We start from the raw sequence: 18,062 nt of genomic DNA on the forward strand, positions 1-18,062 counted from the left end.
CCTGTGGCCACGTATGGATGTGAGAGTTGGACTGTGAAGAAGGCTGAGCACTGAAGAATTGATGCTTTTGAACTGTGGTGCTAGAGAAGACTCTTGAGAGTCCCTTGGACTGCAAGGAGATACAACCAATCCACTCTGAAGGAGATCAGCCCTAGGATTTCTTTGGAAGGAATGATGCTAAAGCTGAAACTCCAGTACTTTGGCCACCTCATGCAAAGAGTTGACTCATTGGAGAAGACTCTGATGCTGGGAGGGATTGGGGGCAGGAGGAGAAGGGGATGACAGAGGATGAGATGGCTGGATGGCATCCCTGACTCGATGGACGTGAGTCTGAGTGAACTCCGGGAGTTGGTGATGGACAGGGAGGCCTGGTGTGCTGCAATTCATGGGGTCACAAAGAGTCGGACATGACTGAGTGACTGAACTGAACTGAAGTTTGGTTTGCTACTTGAAATTTGATTAAGTTGTTTACACATATTTCCAAATGTGGGAGAGTGGAACTGCTTCTGAGATTTAAATGATACAATCATATTGGCCCATATTGGTTTTCTTTTGCAAGGTAAATAAGGAGTCTGGTACTGATACAAAATGTTCCTTCAAGTGAGTTAAATTCCTACCTCAGAATATACAAAGCATATAGCAAAATCATGTAAAGCATATAGCAAAATCGTGAAGTAGGAAGAATATAAGGCTTGGAAGAAGGGGCACCTAGAATCAAATGCTGAGATGTCATTCACCAACTAGGTGGTCTTGGAGAAGTTAATGAGCATCACTCAATCTGCCTCATGTCTTTATATCTATTTTGTGTACAATTACAGGTTTACATTCATTTTATGTTCTCAATTCAGCTCAATATAACAGGTTTACAAGTCTCAACATTGTGTATAAATTGATACTATTATACAAGCTTTGTGATGTTGTTCTAAAATTGTGTTAGGGCCCCCAAAGTTTCTATAGTTATGGGACAGATCTAGACAATGTCTTTAGCTTCCTGTCACATAGACGAGATCTTTCCCACCAAGCCCCCATCACGTACCATTGGAATATTGTTTGAAAATTGTAACATCTGAAACTTTTTAAAAAACATGGTCCTAATTCTTAAACTTGCCATACATGCAAAGCAGTAATTATAGGCTTCAGAACTGTAGAATTTTGTTCTGAGTTTGATGTAAAAAGGAACAGAAGCGTCTTTCTACCATATCAATACAGCAACTCATCCTATGATAAAGAAAGAGGTCAAATTCAATTCATTATTTGTTTGTCATCATCCTGCCAATACAGGTTCTCCTAGGCCATCAAGTTAACAGGCCTAATATCAAGAGAGTATTTAATAAAGGAATCAGTTTCTCTTTTCCAGCTATTTTCTTCTTAGACTACAAAGCTAATGAGGCTGTTTAAATATGTTGAAAAGAAAGAAAAAATATTTTTAAGAACTCTTATTTTTGTCTTCTATCCTCCATTTCATCCCGCTACCAAAACTTGCAGTTGAGGTCAAACTGAGAGCTCACAAATTTCATTCATAGATATGTAGAACAAATGTTTCCAACACTACCCTTTTGATGAACAGCTGAAAAATACAATGAAAATAGCAACACATGGATGGCGAATCATACGAGACAGTATCTCGAGCAAACAGGAAAAAAATAACCTTTCTTTTTAGAAAGCTTTCCATCTGTTCTCCAAAGATATGTGCATTTGGTGTATGTACACATGCATGTGTGAACAAACACTAAATAAGTCAAACGGTAGATGATGTAAGATAGTGTAATGACTGAAATACTATTTGACATTTTATTTATTATATTTATTTTTTGGTTACACTGGGTCTTCCTTGCTGCTTGCGGTCTTTCTCTAGTTGTGGCGAACGGGGGCTACCCTTCATTGTGGTGCATAGGCTTCTCATTGTGGTGGCTTATCTTGTTGTGAAGCATGGGCTCTAGGGTGCTCAGGCTTCAGGAGTTCTGGCACGTGGGCTCAGTAGTTGTGGTGCATGGACTTATTTGCTCTGCAGCATGTGGAATCTTCCTTAGACCAGGGATCAAACCTCCTGTCTCCTGCGCTGGCAGGCAGGTTCTCAACCACTGGACCCCCATGGAAAGTCCTATTTGACATTTCTGAGACTTTTAAAAAATACTTTAGAGATTTTCTATAATTAAGTATGTAGTCAATTTTTGTAAGCAGTCTCCAGTGTTTGAGAAAAATATCTATTCACAAGCTGTTGGGTTTGGTTCTACATAATCCATTAGCTCAAGCTTGTTAATTGTGTTGCTTGACTCTTCTATACACTTAAGTTTTCCTCTTCTTAACCTATATCTCTCTGAATGAGGTGTGTTAAAATTCTGCACTTTTAGAATTTTTTAAATTTAAAAAATAGTTTTAAAATTCTCTATGCAGTACTGGCTTTTTTTTTTCTTTATATATTTGGAAGATCTGTTAGATGCATTCCAATTCATGACTGTTATAGATATATATATTTTTTCCTTTTTAATACTATGTAACAAGTTACTTTATCCCAAATCATACCTTTTTGACTTGAGGATTATTTCATTTGACATGCATATTGTGGATATCTGATTTCTTTCTGTTCTTGGGTTGGCCTGTTTTCTTCATCTCTTTTGTCATCATATTTAAAGAATTTTTATTGATTGAAAAAAATCTAAGGTGATGCACACCCTGGACACCATGGACTTGGCTGAGAACCGGGGCCCCAGGTGAAGCAGATGCAGGATGTTGACAAGTGCAGTATGGCCACAACCAGCATCTATTTCCACATGATCAGACAATTTCTCAGCAAAGGTCCTATTTCAATGACCAAGAGCCCCTTGACTCTGCTTTGTCAGGAGGAGTTGGTGGGGGCTCTGATGAATCTCAGTAAGGTCTTCTGCTTGGTCCCTGGAAGATTGTCCATCTGCAGCTCTGCATGGAAATACATAGTGGCAGTTGCTGAAGTCCTGAGTGACTGTCCCCACCTGAGTACTTAGATGCGTCATTACTAGTAGGTATTCTAGCATGTGCGTGTAAAGTCACTTCTGTCGTGTCCAACTCTTTGTGACCCTATGGACTGTAGCTCTCCAGGCTCCTCTGTCCATAGGATTCTCCAAGCAAGAATACTGGAGTGGGTTGTCATTTCCTTCTCCAGGAGATCTTCCCCACCCAAGAATCTAACCTGCATCTCTTAAGTCTTATGCTTTAGCAGGCAGGTTCTTTACCACTAGCTCCACCTGGGAAGCCCCAGTAGGTATTCTTAGAAAAGCCAAGTGTAAAAATGTTGGCCAGTCCTTGCAGGAGAAGTTGGACAAAATGAGTTGAATCTTCCAGCCAAGGGACAGAAAACTACTCATATCACCCCTCATGTCACCCTCCTGGCATCTTTAGTAGAAGGTGAGGCTGTTCGTTTGGCCTAGGACTTTGCCCATGTCTGCAAAGCAGAATTTCCTAGTAAATCCGTGGCTGAGTATTTAACCAGACCTCATCTCAGAGGACCGGAGAAGGCAATGGCACCCCACTCCAGTACTGTTGCCTGGAAGATCCCATGGACGGAGGAGCCTGGTAGGCTGCAGCCCATGGGGTCGCTAAGAGTCGGACACGACGAGCAACTTCACTTTCACTTTCATGCATTGGAGAAGGAAATGGCAACCCACTCCAGTGTTCTTGCCTGGAGAATCTCAGGGACAGGGGAGCCTGGTGGGCTGCCGTCTATGGGGTCGCACAGAGTTGGACATGACTGAAGTGACTTAGCAGCAGCAGCAGCATCTCGGAGGACAGCATGTGATGGCAGCTAGGAAGAATATGCTGCTGGCTGCACATCAAGTGTGTAAAGGATTCACACACCTTCTCAATCAAGACTGAACTCCCAATGGGAACAACCAGCCCACCCCATTCCTAGAGACCAACATCCAGAACTGCTTGTCTCATTTCAGCCTGATTATCCATGGACTTGGCAACCCGGCCATCTGTGCTGCTGTGTCTACCCTGCAGAACTACATAAAAGAAGCCCTGAGAGTCATGGACCATCCTGGAGACCACAGTCCAGCCCATCCTAGCAAAACCCTAGAGAAGATGGAGAAGCACAAGAAGTAGTGGTGGTGAACCAAGGGCCGAAGAGTCTAGAAGGAAAAGGACTCCCAAACCATCTCCACCAGGGCAGACTGGCACCTCGCTTGCCTGGGGGACAGAGTTGTTACCCACCTTCCTATGAAAAAGGCCTCAGTTGATTTCCAGGTCTTCACATGCCCACCTGGATTCCTTAGTAATTAAGAAGTGCTGAAGTGTCTCCATAACTCTGTGGACGAGATGTCAGAAGGTGACAAGTGCTGGTTCTTTACCCATTAAGCTTATGTTTTATTTTTGCGGAACTCCATTCTTCCTTTCTCTGTAAGTGGTGGTACAAGTTTTAGAACCTCTTAAATAAATTCCCCAGGCTAGCAAAAACCCACACACACTTGGCTGTTGAAATATCAAATGATATGATTCAGATCAACAATAACTTTCAGTGTTAAGCTAAAAGTATATAGCTTCTTCAGTCTCACCTTACATACCATAGAAGGCAAGAATCCTATCCCCACATAACAAGTGGTTAATAGGTGGTATTTGACACACTTTAAAACCCCTTGTTCAAAAGGGCCCTTTGGGTTTTATGAAACTTGTAGAAACAAAGCCTACTGATGATTTTATGTTTTCCTTAAAAAACAAAACAAAACTTTGAAAGTTAACTCTTCAAATAGGAGACTCTTTGAAATGACATGTTTGTTTGTTTGTTTGTTTAAGTACAGAGCTTTATTCTGCATATTTATTTCACATCTTGGTGTTTCGAAGAAACTTGAAAAGGGAGGCATGAAGCATTGTTTTTTTGCTGTCTGTCATGCCCAAGTCCCAGAGGAGGCTCTGTGTCTTAAGAAACTGCATTGAATCTACAGATTTTATTTATGCATAATTTAATGGGGTCTGTAAATATGGGGGCACTTCTCATGATGTTTTGAGAAATGGGATTTGATTTTAATATTAATTTTTAAAGGTGACAGGGTAATCTAAGGTACATTTTTAGGTTTTATTTGTGTGTACACTCCTGTTAAGCATGTACACCCGTGGTGGATTCATGTCAATGTATGGCAAAACCAATACAGAATTGTAAAGTAAAATAAAAAATAAATCAAAAAAAAAAAAAAAACCAAAGTTATAAAAAAAAAAAAAAGAGTTAAGAGGATCCTGAGCTTTGTTCTAGACTCTGGAAGACATATTTAATTGAAGCTTTCAGTTCACAAAGCAATAACTTTGTCTCATTTCTGTTGGGCTGAACCCAAAGATGTGTGTGGGGGTGAACAAGGAGTTTTAGAATTGAACTCTTTGCCTCACGGTGTTCCCTAAATAATTGTTGAATATATGAAACCTGTGTAATAAAAAGTATTCTTGATAGAAAAAATCTGAGGTGAGAAACTATAGCTGAGTTGAATAACTACGTATATTTGTGATTACTAATATCTTCATTTGTAACATCTTTTTCATTTTCTGTGTATCATGCCTTCTCGTGGTTTCTATTTTTTACTGATTTTTAAAAATTTCTTTTTTTTCTCATTTGTAAGTTATTGTTCCATTTCTTTCTTTTAATGCAAACCTTTAAATGCTTAACATGCATACTTGGCCTAAAAAGTTAGTATCTTTACCCTCCACCTGAACAAGAGAAGATCTGGGAACACAAACTCTAAGAATAATCCTCCTATCTTCCATGTTTTTGTTGCTTAGTATTTAGTTGCCCCTTATTTCTTAACCTCCATTGTTATTGTTTTTATAGTTAATATTTATTTAGATTTGAACTCCATGTTGAGCAATGACAACTCATATTACTCTTACATCCCAGTTCTTTATCTTGGGTTCAGTTTCCTTCTTATTGAAATATATCCTTTAGAGTTTTTTCAGCAAAGTTCTATGCATGTCAACTCTCTCATTCTTTGTTTTTCTAAAATTATCTTTGTTTTGACTCAGTCTTGAATGAACTCAATCTTGCTGACAATAGAATTGAAGTTAACGGTTGAAGATAGTATTCAGTTATCTTTTGACATTCTTGTTAAGCCTCAGTCTAATTTTTGTTCTTTGGTCTTTTTTCCTGTTTTACCATATTTTTGGTATTTCGCAGTTTCACTCTGTGGACCTTACTCCAGTCTCTCTAATCTCTCCTATTGGAATCTTATTAGATGTGTATTGTACCTTCTTATTCTTGCTTCCATGTTTCTTAGGTTTTTTGGCTATATTTTCCAACTCTTCATTTCTCTTTGCTGGATTATAAGTAATTTTCACAGGTTTGTTTTCAGCTGTCTTTAACATAGACATTCAATTTCAATTTTGATTACTCTTTTTCAAATAACTCTCTTCAGATACTTTTTTTTTCATGTTTTTCATTATTGTTTTAACTCCTATTTTAAAATGTCTCACTTTAAAGTCTCCTTTTATATATAGCTTAAACGTCAGTGCATTACTCCCTCAATAATAACTTCATTTAGTAGTTTGCTATGTAGCCTTCTAGTGTTTTTTTATACAAATATAAGGATTTTTAAATGTGTATTGATTTTTCTCCCTTGTTTACCATAAGGCAACTTTATATACTATATTAACATTGGTCTGTTTTGCTTTTCGTATGTAAAAACATGACCTCATTCCTTTATGCCTTTACGTAGCTTTCCATTGTGTGGATATATCATGGTTAATTTAACCAATACCCTACACTTGGATTGTTTCTAGTTGTTTTTTTTTTTTTTAACACTTAAAGATAATACTGTAGTGAATGTCATTTTAAGAGCATTCAACTATATGGGATAGAGTCACAGAGTGGGATTGCTGGGTCAAAGCATAACCATATTTGTAATTTTAAGAGATATAACTCAGTTGTTCTTCATAGTGGTTAGAACATCTTGTGCCCCACCAACAAGCATGTAAGTGCCTTCCTGATTCTCCACAGTATCACTAGTAATGAAAGTGTTAATCTCTCAGTCGTGTCCGACTCTTTGAGACACCATGGACTGTAGCCCACCAGGCTCCTCTGTCCGTGGGATTCCCTAGGCTAGAATACTGGAGAGGGTTCCTATTCCCTTCTTAAGGGTATATTCCTGATGCAAGGATTAAACCCAGGTCTCCCACATTACAGGCAGATTCTTTACTGTCTGAGCCACCTGGGAAGCCCATATCACTAGCAGAGTGTGTGTCAAATTTCTTTAATAATTAAAAATTTTTTCATTTTATATTACAGTTGATTTAATAATGTTGTGTTAGTTTCATGTATATAGCAAAGTGATTCAGTTATACATATATATTTTTTACCACCCTGAATGTCTGATCTCATCTTTAATCATTTTAACATACATCACATTATCTCTTTTAGATTATTACAATGTCTCTAGTTCTTAGTATCTTCCTGAATATTGTTTGTGGACTTCTCCTTCATTGAGGATCCTTTCTGCTCATGTTCATAATTTGTGTTAGTGAGCATCTCTTCCTCAGATTTTCCCCCCTACCTTTTCTGCTTATCTATTGCTACAAACAAAGTACTCCAGAGCATAGTGGTTTAAAATGACTATGTTGCTCATCCACACAGTCAAAGGTTTTTGTGGGTCAGAAGTTCAGGAAGGACTTGACTGAGTAGCTCTTAGTTGAGTTCTTTCATGGTTTGGCAGTTAGATGCCAAATGAGCCTAGAGTCATCTGAAGGCTTTACTGGGTTAGATATCCAAGATGGCTCACATTCAGAGCTGGCAGTTGGTTCTGGATTCTGGCTCTCAGTTAACAGCTCAGCTGACATGTAGTGGGGGCACCTACATGTGAACTCTCTGACATGGCAGTCTCAGAATGTACTTCTTTACATGGAGCTTTAGGGCTCTAGCATAAGTGGTTCAGCAAACAAGGTGGTAGGTTCAAGACCTCTTCTTGTTAATTTATTTATTTTTAATTGGAGGATAATTACTTTACAATATTGTGTTGTTTTCTGCCATACATCCATATGAATCAGCCATAGATTTACATATGTCCCCTCCCTCTTGAACCTCCCTGCCACCTCCCACCCCATCCCACTTAGCCACAGCAATCAGAGAAGGAAAAGAAATAAAAGGAATCCAGATTGGAAAAGAAGTAAAACTCTCACTGTTTGTAGATGACATGATGCTATACATAGAAAACCCTAAGGACCAGAAAATTACTAGAACTAATCAATATAGTAAAGTCACAGGATATAAAATTAATACACATATATCCCTAGCATTCCTATACACTACCAATGAAAAATTATAGAAATTAAGGAAACAATCCCATTCACCATTGCAATGAAAAGAAAAAAATACCTAGGAATAAATCTACCTAAAGAGACAAGAGACCTGTATGCAGAAAACTATAAAATACTAATGAAAGAAATCAAAGATGACACAAACAGATGGAGGCAGATTCTTTACCGCTGAGCCACCAGGGAAGCCTTGTATACACACACACACACACACACACACACACACACACACAATAAAATATTACTCAGCCATAAGAAAGAATGAAATAATGCCATTTGCAGCAACATGAATGGGTCTAGAGATTGTCGTACTGAGTGAAGTAAGTCAGAGAAAGAAAATACCTCATCAGTTCAGTTCAGTTCAATTGCTCAGTCGTGTCCAACTCTTTTTGACCCTATGAATCGCAGCATGCCAGGCCTCCCTGTCCATCACCATCTCCCGGAGTTCACTCAAACTAACGTCCATCGAGTCGGTGATGCCATCCAGCCATCTCATCCCCTGTTGTCCCCTTTTCCTCCTGCCTCCAATCCCTCCCAGCATCAGAGTCTTCTCCAATGAGTCAATTCTTCACATGAGGTGGCCAAAGTATTGGAGTTTCAGCTTTAGCATCAGTCCTTCCAATGAACACCCAGGACTGATCTCCTTTAGAATGGACTGGTTGGATCTCCTTGCAGTCCAAGGGACTCTCAAGAGTCTTCTCCAACACCACAGTTCAAAAGCATCAATTCTTCGGCGCTCAGCTTTCTTCACAGTCCAAATCTCACATCCATACATGACCACTGGAAAAACCATAGCCTTGACTAGATGGACCTTTGTTGGCAAAGTAATGTCTCTGCTTTTGAATATGCTATCTAGGTTGGTCATAACTTTCCTTCCAAGGAATAAGCGTCTTTTAATGTCATGGCTGCAGTCACCATCTGCAGTGATTTTGGAGCCCCCAAAAATAAAGTCTGACACTGTTTACACTGTTTCCCCATCTATTTCCCATGAAGTGATGGGACCAGATGCCATGATCTTAGTTTTCTGAATGTTGAGCTTTAAGCCAACTTTTTCACTTTCATCAAGAGGCTTTTTAGTTTCTCTTCACTTTCTGCCATAAGGGTGGTATCATCTGCATATCTGAGGTTATTGATATTTCTCCCAGCAATCTTGACTCCAGCTTGTGCTTCTTCCAGCCTGGCATTTCACGTGATGTACTCTGCATATAAGTTAAATAAGCAGGGTGTCAATATACAGCCTTGACGTAGTCCTTTTCCTATTTGGAACCAGTCTGTTGTTCCATGTGCAGTTCTAACTGTTGCTTCTTGACCTGCATAGAGATTTCTCAAGAGGCAGGTCAGGTGGTGTGGTATTCCCATTTCTCTTAGGATTTTCCACAGTTTATTTTGATCCACACAGTCAAAGGCTTTGGCATAGTCAATAAAGCAGAAATAGATGTTTTTCTGGAACTCTCTTGCTTTTTCAATGATCCAGCGGATGTTGGCAATTTGATCTCTGGTTCTTCTGCCTTTTCTAAACCAGCTTAGAATACAAAAAATGATATAAATGAACTTATTTATAAAAACAAAAACACAGACTTAGGAAATGAATTTATGGTTACTGGGGGAAAGGATGGTGGGGAGGGAAGGATAGATTGGGAGTTTGGGATTGACATGTACACACTGCTTATATTTAAAATAGATAAGCAATGATGACCTGCTGTATAGCACAGGAAACTGCTCAATATTCTGTAATAACCTAAATGGGGAAAGAATTTGAAAAAGAATAGACACTTGTATATGTATAACTGAGTCACTTAGCTGTATACCTGAAAATAACACAACATTGTAAATCAACTATACTCCAGTATAAAATAAATTTTTTAAAAAGAATGAAAAAAAATAATGTAGCATCATTTCAGCTGTACTCTGGTCAATGCAGTCATGAGCCGGCCCAGAATTAAGTGAAATATCAAGAATATTTTGACCAATATTTTTCAAACCATCACATTTCTGAAGTCCCATGTGTCCTGGATTGTAGAAGGATCCCTACAGGATGTGTTTCCATTTCTTTCAGCCAGGTGGCTCGGATTTTATTGATCTGAAACCAATATTGATTTTTCAGCTTAGGGATTCTCATACCATATAAGTAGTGAAAATTCATATTACACATCTAGCAGAAACCTGTGGTTTCATTTTCTTAGAAACTTTAAATCCATTTAAAGTTGTGGGTGGAGACCCCCTCCTTGTAAATCCTTGAGCCGATCAGGGTTCTTCTACCCTCAATGAAGGGACCACTCTTTTGGAAATCTGGTTTTATAAAACAAAAGACATTCTATCTCATCTTTTATTGACCCAAGGCCATATCTTCTGTCCCTATATGGCCATTAAATCCCAATACTTGGCCACAAGGAACTTTATCTGGATCAGAGGCTGCACCCTATCCCCAGCCCAAACCTGTGGAGCCTTGTTTTTGATTTCTTTAGTTTTGCATTGTAAGGATTTACTTTCCTTTATTTTGAACTAAGCTACATATTTGCAAGTTCTTGTTCATTTATTCTATCCAGCATCTCTGTGTGTCTGTAGCGAGAGGGTAATCTATAGTAACTCAGTCCAAGATGGTCCCCAGAGGGCCTCAGTTCTCCAACAAATTTCGAGGTTAGAAAAAAGGAGCACTGTTGAATGATTGTCCTTGAAGGTAAGTTTAAGAGGTTATCATTAGTGGACAAGAATAAGCATTTTCCCTCCACTAGCCTGCTTTTCTGTAAGGACATCTCTTTCTTACTTTCTGATCTAGATCAATGGGCAGATGCTATGTGAGCCAACCTCAAATGGCAGCTGAAGCATGTGTAGTCACTACCTTTTTGCCATCCAGCGCAGCTATTCTTCTTGTCATAGATTTGGCAGGATAATCAATAGGACCCAAATGGCAATCAACTTTATGTGATTGCACTTGGTTTCCCATCGATTTCAGTGCTGACTCTATGGCAGAATAATGAGGGAAATCTGATGCCAATCATCGCCTGTGAATGCCACTGCACATCTTTCTAGGTGACTGAACAATGTCAAAGAGAATGGGAGACAGAGACATGCTGGCAAAAACCAGAGTGAGGACCGAGCAAGCTCCATTGCCGAAGATGAAGGAAAAGATGTTAATAGAGATGTGAAAAGGAAAGCTTGACTTATGATACCCCTCTGATCCAAAACACCATTGTAAAACCTGGGTTGGTACAGTGGAGGATAAAATCAGCCTCAGGGCCACCTAGCCTGAAAAAGATTTCAAAGTGTGTTTCCCTAACAATCATGATGTTTAGTGGCTTAATCTTAGTGAGGAAATCCTGGTTTTAAGTTCACACTTGGAAATGATTAATTGCTTTTTGACCATCAAATGTCACTTTCTTGAAGCCAAGAATCACTTTTTTATTTACCCACAAAGTACTCAGCTGACCTATGCCATATAAATTCTCAATGAATAATTGATGGAAATCTATGTTATACATTTTGTAGGTAGCTTTTTATAATCTTGGACCCAGTAATGTGCTATAGTATTCCTCACACTTTCCAGCCAGTATTGACATCATCGTTTGACATATGTAAGAACCATCACACCAAGCAAAGGATCACAATAGATCTTAATAAGGAAGCAAAGTTAATAAAAACAATGAAACACATTTTACTTGGAGCTTATACTTTAGAAAAAATCTACCCCGCCTTTGTGTTATTCAGCTCTGACTTTGGCAAAAATTTTCTGCAGAGTATGTTTTTAAATGTTATTTCTATTTTTGAAAAGGAAATGTATTCACAGTAGCCAAAAGTTAAAGTAATATGGAAAGACATATATTAAAGCATATCCCTTCTGCTGTCTCCATCTACTTCTTTCTCACCAGTCCCTTTTAGGCAATCAGTCATCCTACTTAATTGTGTGGCAGTGCTTCATGCAATCACAAGCAAATATGAGTAATTATTCCTATAGTCTCCATTTCTTATACAAAAGGAAGCATACTCTAGATGTTGTTCTGCCTCTCTTTTTTCACAATAGAACCTAAAAATTTTTTTCCATATTGGTACATAGAAAATAATACTTTCATTCAATTTGAGTAATGGCATAGTATTCCGTTGTGTGGATGCGGTAAAGTTTATGTAACCAATACCCTATTATTGGACAATTGGGTTGTATTCAATCTTTTGCAATTATGAACAGTGCAGCAATGAATAGTCATGAACATGTATAATTTCTTACATGAGCAATTGCATCTGCGTGATAGGTGCAAAAGGTAAATATGCTGGTGATTGTGATATTGTCAATTTGCCCTCGATTCAGGTTACAACATATATACTTCCACATGTACTGTGTGGGCATATCTGCTGCCCCACAACTTTACCTGCAGAATGTGTTGTCAAATGTTTATAGAGTTTTGTCCACTTGACAGGTGAGAAATAATACCTCAGTGTAACTTTAACTTGCATTTCTAAAATGATGACTGAGGTTCAGTATATTTTTACATGTTTTAAGGGTCATTTATATTGGGCTTTTTTTTTGGTATGTGTTAACTATGTATATTCTTTGTCTATTTACCATGTTTCTTGACATGCTTTTATGGTTTTCTTGTTTTCTGCTTACATTTAAATGTTCAATTCATTTGAAACTTGTTCAGTTATACACTTTGAAGTATAGATACAACTTTGTACTTTTTTTTCAGTTCACAACCCAGTAGTATAAAGTCCTTTATAAGTCTACCTACTAGAAATGACATCTTTAGCAAATGCTAACATCATGTACATCAAGGCTGTATACTGTCACCCTGCTTATTTAACTTATATGCAGAGTACATCATGAGAAATGCTGGGCTGGAGGAAGCACAAGCTGGAATCAAGATTGCTGGGAGAAATATCAATAACCTCAGATATGCAGATGATACCACCCTTATGGCAGAAAGTGAAGAGGAGCTAAAGAGCCTGTTGATGAAAGTGAAAGAGGAGAGTGAAAAGTTGGCTTAAAGCTCAACATTTAGAAAACTAAGATCATGGCATCTGGTCTCATCACTTCATGGGAAGTAGATCTGGAAACAGTGGAAGCAGTGTCAGACTCTATTTGGGGGGGCTCCAAAATCACTGCAGATGGTGACTGCAGCCATGAAATTAAAAGACGCTTACTCCTTGGAAGGAAAGTTATGACCAACATAGAGAGCATATTGAAAAGCAGAGACATTACTTTGCCAACAAAGGTCCGTCTAGTCAAGGCTATGGTTTTTCCAGTGGTCATGTATGGATGTGAGAGTTGGACTGTGAAGAAGGCTGAGTGCCGAAGAATTGATGCTTTTGAACTGTGGTGTTGGAGAAGACTCTTGAGAGTCCCTTGGACTGCAAGGAGATCCAACCAGTCCATTCTAAAGGAGATCAGTCCTGGGTGTTCATTGGAAGGACTGATGCTAAAGCTGAAACTACAATACTTTGGCCACCTCATGTGAAGAATTGACTCATTGGAAAAGACTCTGATGCTGGGAGGGATTGCGGGCAGGAGGCGAAGGGGATGACAGAAGATGAGATGGCTGGATGGCATCACCGACTCAATGGACATGAGTTTGAGTGAACTCTGGGAGATGGTAATGGACAGGGAAGCCTGGCGTGCTGTGATTCATGGGGTCGCAAAGAGTCGGACACGACTGAGCGACTGAACTGAACTGAGGGACCGAACTGAACTGAACATCATGTACATGGTTTAATTTCTGGACTTCCTAATTCTCTTCCATTGGTCTCATTCTTTATTCAAGCACTTTTTTTTTTTTCTTATTTGGCTGTGCTGTGTCTTACTTGTGGCATGCGAGATCTTCATTGCTGTGTGTGGGATCTTTAAGTTGAGGCATGAGGGATCTAGTTCTCTGACCAGGGATTGAACCCAGGCCCTCTGCATTGGGAGCATGGAGTCTTAGCCACTGGACCACTAGGGAAGTCTGAAAGCACTTTTTAAGTTGCTGAGACATCCCAGTATGTTTTAATTCTGATAGGGTCAGTGTCGTTGTATGGTCTTTCTCTTTCAGAATTTCACTTGCTACTCTTGCTTATTTTTAAGTGAGTGTTTCTTATAGATTTTTGTTTGTGATCATTTAACCTTGGGTGTGATGACATGAAGGATGAAGCAAACTTCTGCATATGTCATAGAAACTTCTTTATATAGATTCTTTTTCTCTCCTTGTTTTGAGGCTGAATGTTTTGATGGGGAGTTTTCTTTTGAATCTAAGGGTTAAGTTTGCATTGGCTAACATATCCCCAAGGAAGTTTGTTATGAAGAATTAACGTGTCTTACCAAGTGAAAATAGCATAGGTGAACCCATGGTAGTCAGAGTACCATCTTCCCTGGTCCTAGAATGGATTAAGCCAATAAGGCCCTGGCTTCAGGTCTAACAGTCTTAAGGGACAGGGTTCAGGAAGCAGTTTTCTGGCTCTGAGTAAGAGCTGGGAGAGATGCCTTGACATTTGTGAGTGAATGCTCCACCCAGCCTGCGGTGGGTGTCGCATGCATCCCATACCCTACCTTCAGGCTTCCTCCAACTGGAAAATGGTGACCCAAGCAGCTGGGCAGGCTCAGGAGGAGCCCATTCATAGCATATCACCTGAATCACAAGCTTTCAACCTGAGGAAAACACATCTGGGCATACCTGTCTGGGGCGGGATCGGGGTTCAGGGTGGTCAGGAAAGACATAACAATAGGACAGTGTACTTGACCTTGATTTTGAAGAATGAGAGGGAATTTTCTGACAGGTGAGATTGGAAAGGGAATTCTGGTGAGAGGGGAGACAACTAGCACAAAAACACAGAAGTTCAGGGCTGCCTAGCGCATTCTGGGAGTGGCAAGTAATTTGGAGAAGCAGTAAGGAGATACATGGGGGCATAGGTGAGGCCTATGTGGCCAGATAGATCCTGCAGGGTCCTCTATGTCAATGCCTGGACCCTAAATCTAACCCCTTTCTTTAGTCTGTGGGAAATCACTGAAGGATTTGTTATTTTGCTGTTTTGCTATTAAAAATAGAGAAGGGCATGGCAACCCACTCCAGTATTCTTGCCTAGAGAGTCCCATGGACAGAGGAGCCTGGTGGGCTGCCATCTATGGGGTCGCACAGAGTCAGACACGACTGAAGCGACTTAGCAGCAGCAGCTCTTAAAAAATCTTACTTTTATACTAAAAATAGTGCCTATAACTCTTTCTTGCCACACTCTTCTCTTCCAAAAAGACCACTGCTGCAATTTCTTGTATGTATTTTCTGAGTTTTCTTTCCAGAAACATGTAAGCATTATGGGTATATGTCCTTTTAAAAAGGAGATTATATTATATTATACTGCAATTTGTTTTTTCTTCTTCACTTAATTACTAGTCTTTTCTATAACTGCCCTTGAAAAGCCACATCATTTGGGGGAACACTACCTTTTTACAATTGGTATAAAATAATGATTTTCCTCCACAAAACATACGAAATAAATGCAATATAATGAGAATTTTGACGCTGTGGTTTCAAAGACATATTCACCAATTGACTTGAATAACAGCAGTTTCTAGTTGGAAATGAACTACTTTAAACTGTGTACTGGGTTGGGATGAAGCCAAAAGCATCTTGCTCTGTGTATGGGGACGCAGAGAAAGGGATGAAGCAGTGGCACCTCCCACACATCTTCTGTCTGGAGTTCAGGTGGTCTGTTTCCACGTGACCCAAGCACTCAGTGTTTTAGCTTTTAGTTTGCTCTATTTTTTTTTTTTTGTACTATGACTATTTTTAAGAACAGTCTCAGGGCAAGGTAACTGAGCCACAGAAAAGTGAAGAAAGTGGCACAGAAAGCAGAATTTTTAACAGGAACAGCTTCCTTGTGCCCCCTCCACCACCCACCATCCACTAGGGGTAAAATGATGAACCTTAATTATGTGCACACTTGCAAAAGGATGTGTATTATTTCCAGAAACTTGTTTTCATAGTTCCATTGATTTCTTCTTTTAATTCACAAAACGTTTGGGGGTATTTAAAGTTAGATTAGAGCACAACAGTTTACCCCAGTACAATTAACCTAGATACTCTTTCATGAAACAGCTCTTCACTTAGTGGCCAGGCTTTCAGGAACAAATCATAGTCTAGGAGGGAGGATGTGATGGGTCTCCAAGACTGTAGATCACAGCCAAGGCCACAGCAGCATGCCCTGATCTGTACAGTTTGGTTTATTATTCTCCAGGGCATCCCTGGTAGCTCAGCTGGTGAAGAATCCGCCTGCAATGCAGGAGACCCTGGTTCAATTCCTGGGTTGGGAAGATCCCCTGGAAAAAGGATAGGTTACCCACTCCAGTATTCTTGGACTTTCCTGGTGCCTCAGATGGTAAAGAATCCGTGTGCAATGCAGGAGACCTGGGTTCAATTCCTGTGTTGGGGACATCCCCTGGAGGAGGGGATGGCAACTTACTCTAGTATTCTTGCCTGGAGAATCCCCGTGGACAGAGGAGCCTGGCGGGCTACAGTCCATGGGGTCACAAAGAGTCAGACACGACTGAGTGACTAAGTACAGCACAGTGTCTGCAGATAGCACAGTGACTCGAACAGCCCCCTCTTTTAAGATCTTTTTTAATATGGACCTTTTTAAGAAAAAAAAAAAGTCTAGGAGTTTGTTACAATATTGCTTCTGTTTTATGTTTTGGTTTTTTGGCCACAAGGCAGATGGGATCTTAGCTTCCCTACCAGGAATCAAACCTGTAACCCCTGCATTGGAAGGTTAAGTCTTAACCACTGGACTGCCAGGGAAGTCCCTAACCAACCCCCCACCTTACTAGATGATCTAGATTTTATTTTTTAAAAAGTCTACAAAAAAATGCTGCAACAAAGAACCTTTTACACACGTACTAAAACCCTTGAGCAAGAATATCTTTAGGACTCATCTGGGAGTAGAATTGCTGGGTCAAAGAGTGTACGCATTTACAACGTGAAAGCCAATGCCAAGTTGTCCTTTCCAGAAGATGCAACGATCTTAAACTGCCATTAACATCGACAAGAGGATGATAGCAAATACTTTCAGATATGAAAGTGTCTGTTTTTATATGTATTTCTTTAAATGTTAGTGAAGTATAAGAATGAATGAGAAGCATTCATGTGCTTATGGCTATTTGCAATTGTTTTTTTGAATTGCCTTGTCATGCCCTTCCCCCACTTTTTCATTAGCTTGTTAGCCTTTCTTGAATTGTGAGGCTTAAGGATTAAAATACAATCATATTTTAGAAAGTTCTTCGGCTGTAAAGCACCCCATTATCACAGTTTAGTCAGGTGAATGATAAAATACACATATTTAGTGATTTCTGAAGATTCTGAGCATATATTTGTCTGCGGCTCTCTGATGGAGAAAAACTACTATTAAAAGCATGACGTTTATAAAATCTCACAGGCTCAAGCTCACTGAAATACAACTCTTTTTTTTTTCTTCAAGTCTGATGTTTAGGCAGAAAATAACAGTAACCAGGGAACTTGATAACCAAAAGAATTAGGAACTATATCTTCTGGCAAATAGACACGGAGAAACAATGGAAACAGTGAGAGACTTTATTTTTGGGGGGCTCCAAAATCAATGCAGATGGTGATTGCAGCCATGAAATTAAAAGATGCTTGTTCCTTGGAAGAAAAGCTATGACCATCCTAGACAGCATATTAAAAAGCAGAGACATTACTTTGCCAACAAAAGTCTGTCTAGTCAAAGCTATGGTTTTTCCAGTGGTCATGTATGGATGTGAGAGTTGGACTATAAAGAAAGCTGAGCGCCAAAGAATTGATGACTTTGAACTGTGGTGTTGGAGAAGACTCTTG

The 18,062-nt window shown here is 39.4% G+C and overlaps 1 pseudogene; it reads left to right on the forward strand.

Moving 5' to 3' along the window:
- Positions 1 to 4,080, forward strand: part of LOC120881658 — a 91,140-nt pseudogene extending 87,060 nt beyond the window's left edge.
- The last annotated feature ends 13,982 nt before the right edge of the window (positions 4,081 to 18,062 follow it).

Source organism: Oryx dammah, unplaced genomic scaffold (assembly GCF_014754425.2).
Source record: "Oryx dammah isolate SB20612 unplaced genomic scaffold, SCBI_Odam_1.1 HiC_scaffold_23, whole genome shotgun sequence".
NCBI lineage: Eukaryota > Metazoa > Chordata > Mammalia > Artiodactyla > Bovidae > Oryx > Oryx dammah.